Source organism: Lutra lutra, chromosome 16, assembly GCF_902655055.1.
Source record: "Lutra lutra chromosome 16, mLutLut1.2, whole genome shotgun sequence".
Taxonomy (NCBI): Eukaryota; Metazoa; Chordata; class Mammalia; order Carnivora; family Mustelidae; genus Lutra; species Lutra lutra.
In genome coordinates this window covers 39,522,592-39,538,699 of record NC_062293.1, presented here as the reverse complement: position 1 = coordinate 39,538,699, position 16,108 = coordinate 39,522,592, and the positions used below count along the sequence as shown (strand labels likewise).

At 43.2% G+C, this 16,108-nt stretch overlaps 1 protein-coding gene and 1 pseudogene across 1 annotated transcript in view; one reads left to right on the top strand and one right to left on the bottom strand.

Moving 5' to 3' along the window:
* Positions 1-16,108, bottom strand: part of ASIC2 (acid sensing ion channel subunit 2) — a 1,015,092-nt gene that overhangs the window by 391,965 nt on the left and 607,019 nt on the right. The gene's annotated exons all lie outside the window — the stretch shown is intronic.
* Positions 6,922-7,620, top strand: LOC125087483 (THAP domain-containing protein 2-like; annotated as a pseudogene).

The window sequence follows — 16,108 nt, the reverse complement described above, 5'->3', positions numbered from 1 at the left end:
ATTAAATAATGTCCAGCTGTCAGAAAAGCTGTTATAAACGGTCCTTTTGGCTGCACCACTGTCTGGGAAGCCAGGAAGGAGAGAAACTCAAGGGTTATAAATATGAAGGCAGAAGTTCAGTGGGGAGTCTGGGGGCAACAGCTTTTAGGCACCCTGACAACCACTGGAGGAATTTTTTTTTAATACGTTAATTAGTCCACGGAAGGGCTCCTAGCCCTGGCTCTGTGACTGGATATGCATGTGGGATAAACTGAAAAGGGGCTGGGGAAACTGGTGTCCTTGTCCAGAGCTGCTTTTCCTAGGCTGCAATCGGCATCCCCTTTTACAGTCCATATGGGAAAGTAAAGAAGGCGGTGGGTGGGAGGTGCTGGCAATCCAGAGACAGTTCTTGGATGAACTTTCATGATAGTTTCCTTCTTCCACTTCCTTCTTTTTGGCCCTCCTTTCTCCCTTCCAACATATACTCTGAGTCTCTGTGATGTTTGAGAGTTCTCTCCAGTAACGAAGCATATGGAGAAGAAGTGCACATTTAGTGAGTGTATTAAGTGCTAGATATTTTTTTATACATTATTCCATTTAACTATTACAGAACACCCAGGAGATAATTATTCTAAAACTCAATATTGTAGTTGAGAAAGCTGAGGCTTTGAGATTGCACAACTTTCCCAGGTCACACAGCCAGTAATGGAAGGGCTGGGAATTAGAACTCCATTAGTCTGAAACTCCATTGGGACAATGGCTGAACATCTTTTGTGTATTGTTTGGCTCGGGTCCTACTAGGTACCTGGCACACAGAGGACTTGAGAAGTATTTATGAAAGGAGGAAAGGAAGGGGGAGAAGGAGGAAAGAAAGAACCCACTCCATTCTGTCATACGCCGAAGCCAGTGACTTTTCTATTATGGAACATTGTCTCTGGGGAGTGCAAGCAGGCAGTTATAAACCAGTTAAATGTAGGAAATAGTTGAGGGAAAGCAGTTGCTAAAATGTGTATAAAAACATCACGACTAGAAAGGAGAAAGTTGGTTTCAAGAGCCATAGAGGAGGTGGAACTAAAATACTATGAGTATTCAGAGGAGGGAGGCCATCACTCCAACTGCAGCAATGGGGGCTTCATGGAGGAGGCTGGATTTGTGCCTTAAAGGATGAGGGGGACTTGGACACTGAGAGGTGAATGGCAGATAGACTGATCCAAAAGAAGAGATGGGGGAGGATCGTGAACAAACTACCAAAGAAGGGATAGACCAATGGTTAGGGCATCTGGGAGCCACCTGGATTGGAACTTGAGCTTCATAGTGACCTGGTAAGGTGCCTGGGATTAATATGGCAATGCCATGGGTGAGGAAGAGGTCAAAGGCCATCCAGGCTGAATGTGCCTGAGTCTGGGAGTACACGCATGTGTGTGTGTGTATGTGCATGCCCGTGTTGAGTGGGCATGGTTGGTATTCTCTCCTGAGCTTAGGTGTCATTAGGGCCAAGTGGGAAATAGTCTATGTTTCCTTGTTGGGTCTATCATATATAGGTCTGCCATTAACGCCTATCTGGGCATTCACAGAGATCTGCTGATGGGTTCTGCAGCAGCAGAAGAGGTGTGGAATTACTCCCAGGATGAGCATGTTCTGGCATATTCTGGTGGGTACAGTTCTCAGACTCTGGCCTTCCCCTAGGAAACAGGGTCAGGTGTGGCACCAACTAAGCTGGTCTTGGGAGTGGAAGGTACAGCACAGGGACGTGGGAGCTGGAGGGAGCAAGGAGGATAAGGCCTCTGACTTCACGTCTCTATTTGTCCCCAATAACCCGTAACCCACCACCCCCAGCAGCACAGAGAGGACCTGGCCTAGTGCCTGGGGCACAGTGAAGGCTTCCTGAGGCTACTGTTGATCTGAGTCCCTCATTTCTGCCAGATAGTCCCTGAGAGTGGCAGGAAGAGACAATTCACTGGTTTGGGGGATCATTAAATAATGACAGCCAGTGCACACATCTTTGAGGACAGGCCTCCTGGCAGCATCCCCAAAGGCCAAATGAGAACTCCCAGGGCTGTTTCAAGAGGCATGGAGGCTCAGTATGAGAAGAGCTGAGGTACACAGGCTCGGGGTTCCCTTGATAAGAGCCCTTTCCAGTGCAACACCAGAGCCCAGCCAAAGGCAACTGTCCCCTTCGGGTGAAGGGCTCGTCCCTTGCGTGCCACAAAAACTTGGTTGTCCCATTGATGGGGAACCCTTGGAGCTAGCTTTAGAGCAGCTAGTGTAGACAATTCACCACAGCATAGGATTCCAGAAACAGGGGTAGAGGATTCTAGGGACACTAGATATGAGGGAGAGATTTTGAATTTGGGATATCTGCCCTCAGGCCCAGGCAGGTATCCTGCTACCTGCCTGGTGGTGGTGGTGGGAGGCGCCTTGGGCATGTCTCTAAATATCTCTGGGTCTTGATTTTCAATTTATAAAAATTCATTCAGTAAGCACCCAGTGAGCACCTACTGTGTGCAAATGGCTGTGTTACGTACTAGGAGGCAGGCAGTGGAAAAAAGTATATGATCTCTGCTCTCATGGAGCTTCCAGTCTAGTGGAAGTAATCAAGTCACCAGACAAATAAGTACATAATAACACATTGCAATAAATGCTCTAAGGGAAAGGTACTGGGTGCTATGGGAGAACCCATCAGGCTGGCTTGGGAAGACCTCTTGGATGAAGTGCCTGGGAGTTGATACCTGAAGGGTAAGTACAAGTTATAGGAGTCAGACGTAGAGGAATATCTTGTTCAAAGGCCCTGAGGAGTGGAGCACAGTAAGGTGTTTTAGGAGCTGAAGTTAAATCTGTGTGACCAGAATGCAGTAAGCAAGGGGAAGAGCGGAGTGACGTGAGGCTGGGAGTGAGGACAAGAGAAGGGGCCGGTCACCCAGAAGCCCAGCAACCAAGAGAAGGACTGGGGACTTTACCCTGTGATTGTCAGGAAACCGTTGCTCAATTTTGAGCAGAGTGTGATGACTAGATTTGCATGCTAAAAATAAAATAAACAATCAGAGATGGAAAAAAACCAAAAACACCACAAAATAGTTGGACCTCCCTGCAAGGGAAAAAAGAGATTTGAACAAGTATTTTCATGTTACAGCATCTACCCCCATGGGAATAATCTACTAGCAGAACAAAGAATTATGTACAAAAATATTCATTATAGTTAAAAAGACCCAAACCACTCTGGCTGTTGTGTGAAGAGAATAAACATAATAAATCTTTAGTGTTTGCTTTGAGCTAAGCAAGACAAAGGCTGGGCCTCAGCCCCAAAGGGAACAGAAGCAATGATTCTCAACCTTGGCTGTACTTTAAAGACACCTGCAATGATAGCCAGCTTCCAAAAGAACCCCCCAAAGCCTTACTTGTTGGCATACACATCCCTAGGCAGCCCCTCCCACTCTGAATAGGACTATCCTATTCAGTGTAACCAAGGGAATATTGTGGAGACCACGGAGTGTGACTTCCAAGGCAAGGTCACAAAAGACACTATGGCTTCTGTCCTGTTCCCTCTTTCTTAGATCACTTGCCCCGGGGAAAGCCATGTTGTGAGGATGGTCAAATAGCCCTACAGAGAGATTCACGTGGCAAGTCATTGAGGCCTCCAGCCAACAGCCGAGTGGAAGAAAACCTCTTAGAAACAGGTCCTCCAGTCCCAGCTGACATCTTGTTTGTAACCTCATGAAAGACACTGAGCCAGAACCACTGAGCCACTCCTAGATTCCTGACGCATAGAAGCTATCCAAGAAGGCTTACCTATTGCTTTAAGGCATTAAGTGATCTGTTGCAAAGCATTAGGTAACCAGTGTTCCTAGGGAGCTTTTAAAAATCTTGAAGCTCAAGCCCCATGCCCAGAGATTTTGATTCTTTTGGTCTAGGGTAAAGTCCAGGCGTTGGTTTGTCTAAAAACCTCACATGACTCCAGTATGCCACCAAGATTGAGAACCACTGACTAGAGCACTGGGTAGGTCAACAAAGAAGGCTTAGGTACAAGGTATTGCCTTGATTTCCAGAGCTAGGGTTATGCTGAGGGTTCTATCCTGGAGGAGGGCAAAAACCCAGTTTGTGGATCAGAGATCTGGGTCACTGTGGACTTAGAGCCAGGCTGCTTTAGTGTCCATAGCTTTTGACCACAGGGTACCTAAATTTCCCTAAGGATACAGGCTTATAGAAAGGAACTGAGTGCCTTAGCTGGGGGGAGAAGAGAGGTCCAGGGCCAAGCAGGCAACTCCACCTTCGATAGACAACAGCTTTGACCCATAAACCCTCTCTGCCATCCTACACATTTGAGATGCCCCGTGCTCCAGTGATGGACAGCCCTCCAGCTTCTTTCCACCTGCCATCGTGTTTTCCACCCAGACCCCATTCCTGCCTCTGAATATGCTCTTTGAAAACTTCATGAGCAATGATGACAGCTGATTCTGAAAACCTTTGTGCATCCTCGAGTTTCCATGGTTAACAGGACATTGTTCCAATCTCTGAACAATATGTCAGGGGCCCGACAGTCTCTCTGCTCCCTTTCATGTTACCTCCCTGATGAAACCTGCAATAAAGTAATTAAAATGATTGTAAAGGGAGTCCTAGGAGATGAAAGACGCTGATGAGACAGGCAGAGGCTGTGAGCTCACCCAGCTCTCTCGGTGCTGCATGCCAGCGATGACTGGGCTGGTCTCCTGTGATTCTCCTAAGAATGGGCACCAGTACCAGCTGCACCTGTATGATACCTACAGTGCTCAGAAGCACTGATAGACATTTTTTTTTTAAGCCCCTGTAACATGCTAGGTGTAGGAGATACAGAAGGCAGTAAGATCCTCTTCTTGTTCTCAAGGAGCTCTTAGCTTGGTAGAAACAAATAAGAAAAGAGGTAATAGAATGTGATGAGTACTGCACTTGGGGACCCATGGAAGCCCAGAGGAGGCACTGCACTTGGCCCAAGAAGTCTTTGGAGGAAGTGAGATCTGAGATGTTTTGTTGCCTGGGCAAAGATGGAGGGAAGTCAAGAGCAGAAAGTACAATGTACAGGTGTAGGAGCTTGAGGCTTTTCGGGAATTGTAAGCATCTCCTTCCGGGTCTAAGCATGGTCCCTGGATCTACAGCTTAGGGGAGTGGCCCAAAGGCAGCAATACCTCTTCGAGTACCAGGCCGTACATGAAAGGCACACCGGGGGCAGAATTCACCATTTCCCAGCACCCCATCGCACCCTACTCTCCCTACTCTTCCTTTTTCACCAAATGTGGGTGACCATCCCCTTCACTATCCCAGCCTAATGGTTGCTCCAGCCCCCATCTCCAGAACCAGGACTTTGATTTGTTTTGTCTTCTTTTGCTTGACCCACTGAAACCCTGGCTACTGGCCTGTTTCTTCCTTCTGTCTCCTGCTTGTGTCTTGTTAAAACTGGCTTCCATGTGATCAACCTTTCTGACTCTCAGATGGACCTTGGGACCTTCTCTTATGAGCTGTGTCCATAGGCAGCCTTAGCATCTGATTAAATGTTTTACTGGACTAGGAGCAGGGCAGAGGAGACTCAGGGAGGGAGAAACCCAAATGCCAGCAGGGATTCCGGGAGACACACTTGAAAGGGACACAAGCATGAAGAGTAGGGCACCCCCTGGGGGGCGCCTGGGTGGTTCAGTTAGTTAAGAGTCCAACTCTTGGTTTCTGTTCAGGTCATGATCTCACAGTTGTGAGATCGAAGCCTGCATGGGGCTTCTCACTCAGTGTGGGGTCTGCTTGAGATTCTCTCCCTCTTGTTCTTTTCCTCTCCTCCAACCCCATGCTCTCTCTCTGTAGAACAAATGAATAAACCTTTTTTTAAAAAGGGAGTAGGGAACCCCAGTTTCCTATGGGGGAAATGTATTAGATGGAGTGGGGCATTAAACAGCATAAAACCCTGGGTAAGAAGGTAAGGGGCTCCTGGGTATTTTTCCCTTCCTGTCAATGGCCCCAGAACAGGAGTCACAGTGTAGATGCCTTCAAAAGATTGTGTAAATGCATCATCTGGCCAGTGAAACCATGGCGGGGGGGGGGGGGGGGTGTGTGTGCTGGGACTGAACGCATGGGACAGCCCACATGCCTCTAATGGGGGAGGCTGCTACTTAGTCCCAGCCAGTTGCAGGTGCAGTGTAACTAGACATTGAAATTTCTCAAGATAAACCAAAAATCTGAATTCTAATGGAAAATCATTGCCAGTTTGTCCACATAAAAACAAGCAAAAAAACACATATACATAGAAATGATGAAAGCAGCACCATCTCTGAATTTCAGCAATTCCCACCCATAAGATAAACAGAGCCACTAGAGACCAAAACTACAGACAGTGACATCAAGCTGGATGATGAGCTACTCCCATGAAGCCCAAAACACACAAGTAGGCGGGGACAAATCACCAACGCCCAAGCCCCTTGCAGTCTCAGCATCTGCGTGGGAGGCAGAAGAGGGAGTGGTCAGGTACCTGATGGCTCTGAGGAAAGAACCATACCCAAACAGCCAACAGAGGTTCCCTGGAAAGGAGGGAGGTGGGGTGGCAATTGGAAAATAGCAGTTGAAAAACTGGAAGTTCTGCCTAGGTGGGAGAGTTTCATAGTGATGGGGAAAGGGGAAGAGACACCTTTGTAATTGCTCCAAAGAAGGCTGCCACAGAGACACACTAGTCCCACTCCCTTTTGGGGGCTGGGAGGGGACAGCTTGTGTCCCACTGGAGCTTCAGGACTGTCTGCTGTGCTGCCTCAGGTCCGCCATATTGATAAAGAGACTGGAAAGGTTGGCACCACCCATCCCCCATACATACACCTGTCTCTCCCACCCGCTTCCGCGACTCCTCTCAGTGGGCCCTTCCCCTGCCTCGTTTGCCCAGCCTTTGTCGGAAGGAAGAGGGACAGCCAGGGCCTCCGAACAGGCTCAGAACAGGGCTGAATGAGGGGCAGGGAAAGGCCAGCCACCCACAACACACACGTGACCATCAGCCTCCACAGGCTCCCTCTGGATCCTAGAAGAAGAAAAGAATGGGCTTGCCCACTTAGGTACAACAATTTTGTGCCAGGAAAACACTTTTCTTTGTTCAAAGCACTTTGAAGTCTCTTGTTCTGACTCAAAGGACAAGCTCGACGACTTACAATGGATGCAATTCCAACCAGTTTAGGTTTCTGTACCTATTGAAAGCCCATGAAACTCAAGTCAAGGAATCTTTTGAAGGAAAACAACAGTTGTACTCCAACAGGACCATCTAGTTTAAGATCAAACATTAGTAGTCAGCCAGAACTACGTAACACAGTTATGCTAAAAGCATAACATAACACAGCTATGCTTTTAGGAATCCTATGGTGGCAGAAAGAAAAAGAGTGTAATTGAATGGGAAAAACACCAACAAGCTTATGCAAGACAATGAAAACTTGCTTACAAAAAGAACACAGAGCAACCAGAGGAGGGATCAAAGCCATGCGCCTGGTGGAGAATCTGGAAGCAAAGACTGTATTACCCAAGGGCACATCAGAACACATCTTACCCACTGCCTTAAGCAGTCTTCCTTTGGAAGATTTCAAGAGTCTTGAATAAGATCAACAAGAAAAAATTTGACCAAGTCTCTCAAACAGACCAAGAATTACCTTTATTTAAGATTAGCTTACGTAGGACTTGATGCCTCCCCTTCATTCTATTCAAAGGTAAAAATATTTAAGAATATTATGCCAAAGTTAAGTATTTGATGAAGTTTTACTTGAAGTAACATTACTACTGTATAACTTATGAAGACTCAATTACAGAGAATGGATACTTTCTATGATATTTTTATTTGAAAAAGAATGAAAGTGACTTACATGAGAATTACAGACTTAAAGATCTTGCTAGGAAATTGTATGTTTGCAAGGTGTTTGTGTTCCTGTCTTTTAATACTATGTTTAGGGATGCCTGGGTGTCTCAGTCAGTTAAGCGTCCGCCTTCAGCTCAGGTCTTGATCCTGAAGTCCTGGGATCGAGTCCCGCATCGGGCTCTCTGCTCATCAGGAAGCCTGCTTCTCCCTCTGCCTGCCACTCCCCCCTGCTTGTGCTTTTGCTCTCTCTCTCTCTCTCTCTGATAAATACATAAAATCTTTACAAAAAAATAAAACTACTTTTAGGGGCACCTGGGTGGCTCAGTTGTTAAGTGTCTGCCTTAGGCTCAGGTCATGATCCCAGGATCCTGGAATCAAGCCCTGCATCAGGCTCCCTGCTCAACAGGAAGCCTGCTTCTCCCTCTCCCATTCCCCCTGCTTGTATTCCCTCTCTCTTCCTCTGTCAAATAAATAAATAAAATCTTTAAAACAAAACAAAACTACTTTTAAAAGAACTATTTATGACAATGGGTTTAATTTCTATTAGAAAATAATTTTTTTCCCTGCATCTTTTGGGATACTGCATTCTAAAAGATGCTAAGTAGGAGTTAGCCAACATTAAATATAACTTTAAAAAAAGAAAGAAAGAAAGAAAGAAAGAAAGAAAGAAAGAAAGAAAGAAAGAAACTAGAAGGTTTTACCCAAACTATTAGTGGGTGAATGCAAGGGGTCTGTGACCAGTCCTGAAGGGATGGAGCAGTCCAGACCCTGCGAATGTTGAGAACTGACTAGCCAGGGATCCCCAACACAGGTTCCACATACTAGTGAGAAATTGCTGGGTTTTGTAATTGCAATTGCAAAACTGAGCAGAAGAGGAATAATAGAATCAAAAGAAAGAGAAGGTCTGTATACAAGTGGGGTAGGGGAGCAGAGCCAGGAGATCTCAGAAGGTGAGCTGCCATATTTTTATTTTTTTAACTTTTAAATTTTTTTTTATTTTTTAAAGATTTTATTTATTTATTTGACAGAGAGAGATCACAGGTAGGCAGAGAGGCAGGCAGAGAGACAGAGGGAACCAGGCTCCCTGCTGAGCAGAGAGCCTGATGTGGGGCTTGATCCCAGGACCCTGAGATCATGACCTGAGCAAAGACAGAGGCTTAACCCACTGAGCCACCCAGGCGCCCCACATATTTTTAAATACAACACAAAACAACCCAAGAGGGAGCCCCAAGCAGTTAGAAAACTTCCCGGAATGAGGGCCTCTTCCACAAAGTTCAGGAAAATTGCATTTACTTAAAAACAAACATCATAAAAATGGTGAGGGTGAAAGTCACACAAAATTACTATTCAAACAAAGAGAATAAGGAACAAAGTAACACCTTTCTAGGCAGTGAAAGTATTCCAGAAAGAGACACCTACAAAGCAAACAAAAACTGCAACCTCTTACTTCCAAAGGAGCTAAAAGACATTAAGAAAATGACATCATCATCCACTTAAGTGAGTGTCATTAGAATCATAACCTCAGAAATTACATGACACATGGGAAAAAAGAAGAAAAGAAGGGGTAAAGTCTTTGCAAAAAGGAAGACCCAAACTCAAAGAAACACGAGAGTACACAGACATAATAAATAAGGCCTTCCAGATAACAGAAGGTCAAAAGGAAGAAAATTGTAACACTCAAAAGAAGTAGGAGAAAAAAGAAGATAAGAGTAATTTGAGAGAAAATGAAAATATGAAAGAGGCAAGGACTTCTTATATGTAGCAACAGGGGCCCCTGAAAAACAAAGCCAAAGCCGGGGAAGGAGCAAATACTAGAAATTATAATTTAAGGAAACTCTCCTGAAACAACAACAGTAATTAAAGATCTGCACCTACCTATTGAAAGAACACATGCACACAGCGTACCTGAAAAATTGAGCCTGAATGATGGATAGCGAGGCATTTTGGTAAAATTGCTGCACTTTAAGAAGAAAATAATAAGGCAGAAGACCATTATTTAGGCATGCAGCCAAAAAAGAGGAAATGGCTTATAAGGGAAAGAAAAATTAGGTTATCAGACTTTCTGACAATATGCTTTATATTGGAAGACAATGAAGTAATGTTTTTAAGGTACCTAAGGAAAGCAAATACAATTCGGGAGTTTTATATCCAGAAAAACTGGTTGACATGTACAAAGGGCACAGGTAACTACTACACGCATGTAAGAACTCAAGGAAGAGTATTCCCAGGAGTTCTTCCCGAGGGATTTACTAGATAATAAGCTTCAGATAAACATAATAGCCAGAGACACTGGTCTGAAGGGCTGGTAGTGAGCATTATGGTGCAGCTAATATAAGAATAAGACTGAATGAGGACCAAAAGGCAGAGAGCATAGTCTGCAAGTCTATATGATTTGAAAATTAGATACAGTGCAATTACACAAGTTCAGGGGACAATAAGGGGACCATATGCAGATTAAAAAACATTTTATTTTATGATTTAATTAAGAGGGAGAGTGCACAGGAGAGCGCAAGCAGCGGGGACGGGCAGAGGGAGAAGAAGCAGACCCTCCACTGAGCGGGGAGCAGGCTAGATGCTGGGGGGTGGGGGGGGGTATGATCCCAGGACTCTGAGATCATGACCTAAGCTGAAGGCAGATGCTTAACCCACTGAGCCAGCCAGGTGACCCATGTGCAGATGTTTTTTCCAATCATTTTCAGTAATCGTATTTGTGGTAGTAGCATTTGTATTGTTTTTTTCTGAGACTGTTGAGTGGATAATGTGAGAGAAAGCAAATATCAGTCATGGGGAATTCTAACCTTATTATCTCTTGCATCCTTAAGAAACCAGGAGACCCAGTTTGGCAGAAAGGAGATGCTGATGTAAGAGGGAAGAGATTAGGTAAAATGCAGGAGTTCTGAATTTGAGTCAAAAGTGTCCATACCTGGAGTGTGTATATTTTCTGGCTTGGTCCAGTGAAAAGGCCTAGAAGCAATGAGCACCTCTAGGACACAGATGGTGGTCTTGAAATATTGTTTCCCACCATAAGAAATTGGGGCTTCTGGAGAAATGTCTGATTTCATTTTTTTTTTAAATTTTATTTACTCATTTGAGAGACAGAGAACAGAGGGAAAGAGAGAGAGCACAGGAGTTCAGGGCAGGGGCAGAGGGAGAGGGAGAAGCAGGGAGCCTGATGCGGAGGCTCCATCCCAGAACCCTGGGACCATGACCTGAGCCGAAAACAGACGCTTAACCGACTGAGCCACCCAGGCACCCCTGTATTTCTTTTATTTTTAAAATAAAAAGGCTTTTGTTTTATTTTAAAATAAAAAAGGCTTATGTCCCATATCTATATGGGACAAAGATAACATACCTACGGGGCCCCTTTGGTCACTAAGACCTCCACGTTCCATTTCTGCCTGGGAGGACATGGGTTATTGGGTCTAACATGAATTCCCAATGGAATATCCTCCTGCCTTTTAAACAGTTAAAGAGATTATTCCAAAGAACACGTAGAAGTCATGAGAGTAAACTATAGGCTTTTATTAGGCAGCCAAGAATGAGCTGAATAATAAAATAAAAATGGGCCCAGAGTAGAGGGCTCCCTGCATTTGACATTTCTACTTTATTCTAACCAGGAGCTCTCTGGGAGAGTCCCAGAAAATGTCATGAGAAATGTATATTTATAATGGTGGCTCAATATTGTTAGGTGACTTCTACCTTAACAACCAATATGCAAAATTTCATGGTAATTGTGATATTTCCATCACAATATATATTTCCATCACAATTAGGATTCTTCCCTTTAAAGGTGAGTTTGGCTTCAAGATTCCTTTAAATAGCAGCTGGCAGGGAGAAGGTAAGCATTTGTTTACAGAACTGTAATTGCTTCACAGTGTGGAGGGAGGCGTGGGCTGTTCAAGGATTGTGCCAGCCCCTGAGCAAACAAGGCATAGTTACACAGAGGGGACCATGGTTGGGAGGGCTGAGATGTGCATAACAATGCAAAGAATTAGGGAATGTCCTGCCTTTCCTACTCAGGCCAAACCCCCAACTTTTCTTCTTCATTATCTTGGATACAGCAAAACAGAACTTACGCAAAGAAAATCAGGGCGTTCAGAATTTCTGAATCACTATGTTGAGCACATTTTCTCATTATCCAAATTAGTCATAAAGGCTGTTTTTGCTATTTTGGGTTTCTTCAACATCTGAATTCCCTTCCTATGTTTGGAGACTTCTCTATGGTATGGAATTTGGTGAGAAGAGACTCTCACCCTAACAGCTGAAAAGTCCAATGACTCATTTTTCCAGTCTCCTTTGTGGTTAGGAGGCAGGCAGAGGACCTGGGGTCCAACCAATCGGAGACACTCCAGACTTTGAGGCCAAGAAACAATGATGGTGGGGAATTCTGGAAGCAGTAGTGGAGGGGTGCAGAGGCATCCTGTTTCTACGGATGGGGTGGCAGACCCATTTGTGCGAACTTCCATGTCTTGGGTTCAATGGTGGCAGAAACAGGATTTTCACTGATCTTGTTCTAGAGTGTGGGCTATCCTGCACAGCCTACCTGTGTTCCTGCTTATTTTCTGAGGATGATTCTATTCTACAGTCTTCTTGGCAATTTTTTGAGCAACTCACTATCAACAAAGGTCTTCTCTGCTTAAATCATCTGGAGTCTTTTTTTTTCCTCCCTCCCTCCTTCCTTCCCTCTTTTCTTTTCCTTCCTTCCATCTTTCCTTCCTTCTTTTCTTTTCTTCTTTCTTTCCACTCTTTTGTAACTTTCAATTTGGAAACCTGGCTGATACCATGGTTTGAGGCAATGTCATGATAGGCCACTTGGCATGAAAATGGACAAGACCTCAAAAAGGTAGATAAACTGATCTTCATGAGAAAGGAAGAGGAAAAGAATATATGCATATACAAATATAAATATAAATATATATTTGGGGGCTGAAGAAGGAGTGGAAAGAAGGATGGAAAGACGAAAGAAGAGAGGGTATGGAGTTACAACAACAAAGCATGAAGGACCTTTGAATGTTCTCGGATATGGCTTGAGAGCATGTTAAGAATATCAAATGTTCTATGTACAGTTGCTTTAAGTGCTCTAGTGTAGATGACTTCCTCTTCTTTGACTCCATAAGGTGTCTAGAATAAAGTATACTCGGGGCACCTGGGTAGCTCAGAGGGTTAAGCCTCTGGCTTCAGCTCAGGTCATGATCTCAGGGTCCTGGGATCCCTAAGCAGGGAGCCTGCTTCCCCCTCTCTCTCCGCCTGCCTCTCTGCCTACTTGTGATCTCTCTCTCTCTCTGTTAAATACTCGGGGCACCTGGGTAGCTCAGAGGGTTAAGCCTCTGGCTTCAGCTCAGGTCATGATCTCAGGGTCCTGGGATCCCTAAGCAGGGAGCCTGCTTCCCCCTCTCTCTCCGCCTGCCTCTCTGCCTACTTGTGATCTCTCTCTCTCTCTGTTAAATACATAAATAAAATCTTTTTTCTTTTTTTAAAGAATAAAGTATACTCTATACTCATCAGTGCTTTGTGTGAGTGGGATTTTGGGAATGTGGAAGGCAAGGAGAGGGTGAATTTTGTAAGTGGGTTGTTAGAAAGCCAGACAGAAGATCTATGAGACAAGCAGAGAACCCAGAGTCAGAGGAGCACAAGAGAATTTAAGTCTGGCTGTACTTTGTACTTGCACCTGCAATGACTGAGGGCTCCAGTTTTTTCATAGTCACTGAGATCAGTGATTGTTGGTTTTTTTGATTAGAGATATTTTAGTAGATACAGAGTGGTATCTCTTTGTGGTTTCAATTTGCATTTCCCTAAAGACTAAAGACATGCAGTATCTTTTCATGTGCTTATTAACCATTCTTTGGTTTCTTTGGTCTTATGTCTACCCAAGTATTCTGCCCATTTACTTTTTTTTTTTTTTTTTAGATTTTAATTATTTATTTCAGAGAGAGAGAGAGAGAGAGCAAGAGCACAAGGCCGGGCAGAGGGCAGAGGGAGGGGGAGAGGGAGACGCAGACTTTTCTATAAGCAGGGAGCCCCAATCAGGTCTTGATTCCAGGACTCTGGGGATCATGACCTGAGTCAAAGGCAGATACTTACCTACTAAGCCACCCAGGCGCCCCAGGTCTTTTTAAAAGTAATCTCTACACTCAATGTGAGGCTCAAACTCACAACCTCAAGATCAAGGGTCAAATGCTCCACTGAATGAGCCATCCAAGAGCCCCTCTTCTGATCATTAAAAAAAAAAAATGAACTGTTTATCTTTTATAATTGAGATGTAAGAGTTCTTTACATATTCTGAATATAAATCCTTTATATTACTTGCAAATATTTATATTGCAAATAGTCTCTCTTACTCTGTGGCTCATCTTTTCATTTTCTTAATAGTGCCTTTTGAAGAATAATTATTTTTTATTTAGATGAAGTCTAATTTGTCAAATTGTTTCTCTTAGGGACCATACTCTTGGTGTTGTATCTATGAAGTCTTTGCCTAATGCAAAGTCAGAAAGATTTTCTCCCATAAGGATTTGTAGTTTTAGCTCTTACATTTAGGTCTATGATCCATTTTGAGCTAATTTTCTTTAAATGATTCTATTTATTTCAGAGAGAGAGAGAGAGCACATGCACAGGGAAGCATGAGTGGGGGAGGGGGAGGGACAGAGAGAGAAGCAGACTCCCCACTGAGAAGGGAGCCTGATGTGAGGCTCCATCCCAGGACCCTGGGATCATGACCTGAGCTGAAGGCAGACACTTAACTGAGTCACCCAGGTGCCTCAATTTTGAGCTAATTTTTGTGTATCCTAAGATGTAAGGGTTTAAATTTGTATACTAATATTCTATGGTGCCAGCACCATTAGTTGAACAGACCATCCTTACCCCACTGAGCTGAGTTGGCAACTTTGTCAAAAATTAATTGACCATTGAGAAAAGGATTTATTTTAGGACTTTCATTTCTGAAAGTCCTATTTCTGGTCCATTGATCTCTATGTCTATTCTTAGGGTGGCACAGTACCATACATCCTTAATTTCTGTAGATGTATACTAAGTTTTGAAATCGGGTAGTCCAAATTTGTGTATTCACAAAATAGTTCTGTTTATTTGACATCTTTTGCATCTCTATATAAACGTCATAATCAGCTTGTCAATTTCCTAAAAAAAGAACGTTGATAACTTTCCTGGGTTTGATTTGAAGTTATAGATCAATTGGGAGAGAATACTGAGTCCTTCAAACCATGAAGGACTCTCCATTTATTTAGATATTTAAATAAATATCTAGATTTTATTTAGATATTTAAATAAATATCTAGATTTTATTTAGATTTTATTATCTAGATTTTATTTAGATATTTAAATATTTAGATATTTAACTATTTATTTAGATATTTAAAAATTTCTCTCAGCATTATAGTTTTTGGTGATCAAGTTTTGCACTTCTTTTGTTAAATTTATTTTTTAAGTATTTTACTCTTTCTTATACTATTGTTAATAAGATTATTTTCCTAATTATTATTTTTGGATTGTTCACTGCTAGCGTATAAATATGCAACTAATTTTGAAACATTGATCTTGTAACCTGCACCTTTGCAAAATTTGTTCATTGGTTCTAGTTGTGTTTTTTTCCTGATAGATTTCATACATATACATATACATACATACATTCATACATACATACAGATAGGTTTTTCTACATATAGGATCATGCTGTAATAGAATGTTACTTTTTCTTTTCCTGCCTGTGTGTTGCTAATTTCCTTTCCTTGCCTTATTACAGTGGTTCGAATGTTCAGTATAATACTGAACAGGAGTCATGAGAGTTGCTGTAAGAAACATTCAGTCTTTCATCATTAAATATTATATACATTGTACAGCTTCCATAGGTATCTTTTTTTTAATGAATTTGTACCAATTTATTAGCTTTATAAAGACATCACAAGTCAAGCATCAGGAGTATTGGCCCAGAGCTCCACTTCTGAAGACCCTGATGAAAACTCATCATCTGTAACATCTTGTCAGGCTAGTCTTTGGATGGGAAGGTATATAATGCATAAGTACCATATTTTTCTTGTTTCCTAATATATAAGCTACTGAAGTCCCAGTAATACTTTTTTAGCTTTATTTTTTACAATTTTTAAATTTATTTATTAACATATAATGTATTATTAGCCCCAGGGGCACAGGTCTGTGAATCGCTAGGTTTACACACTTCACAGTGCTCACCATAGCACGTACCCTCCCCAATGTCCATAACCCAATCACCCTCTCCCTACCTCTCTCCCCCGGCAACCCTCAGATTGATTCATGAGATTAAGAGTC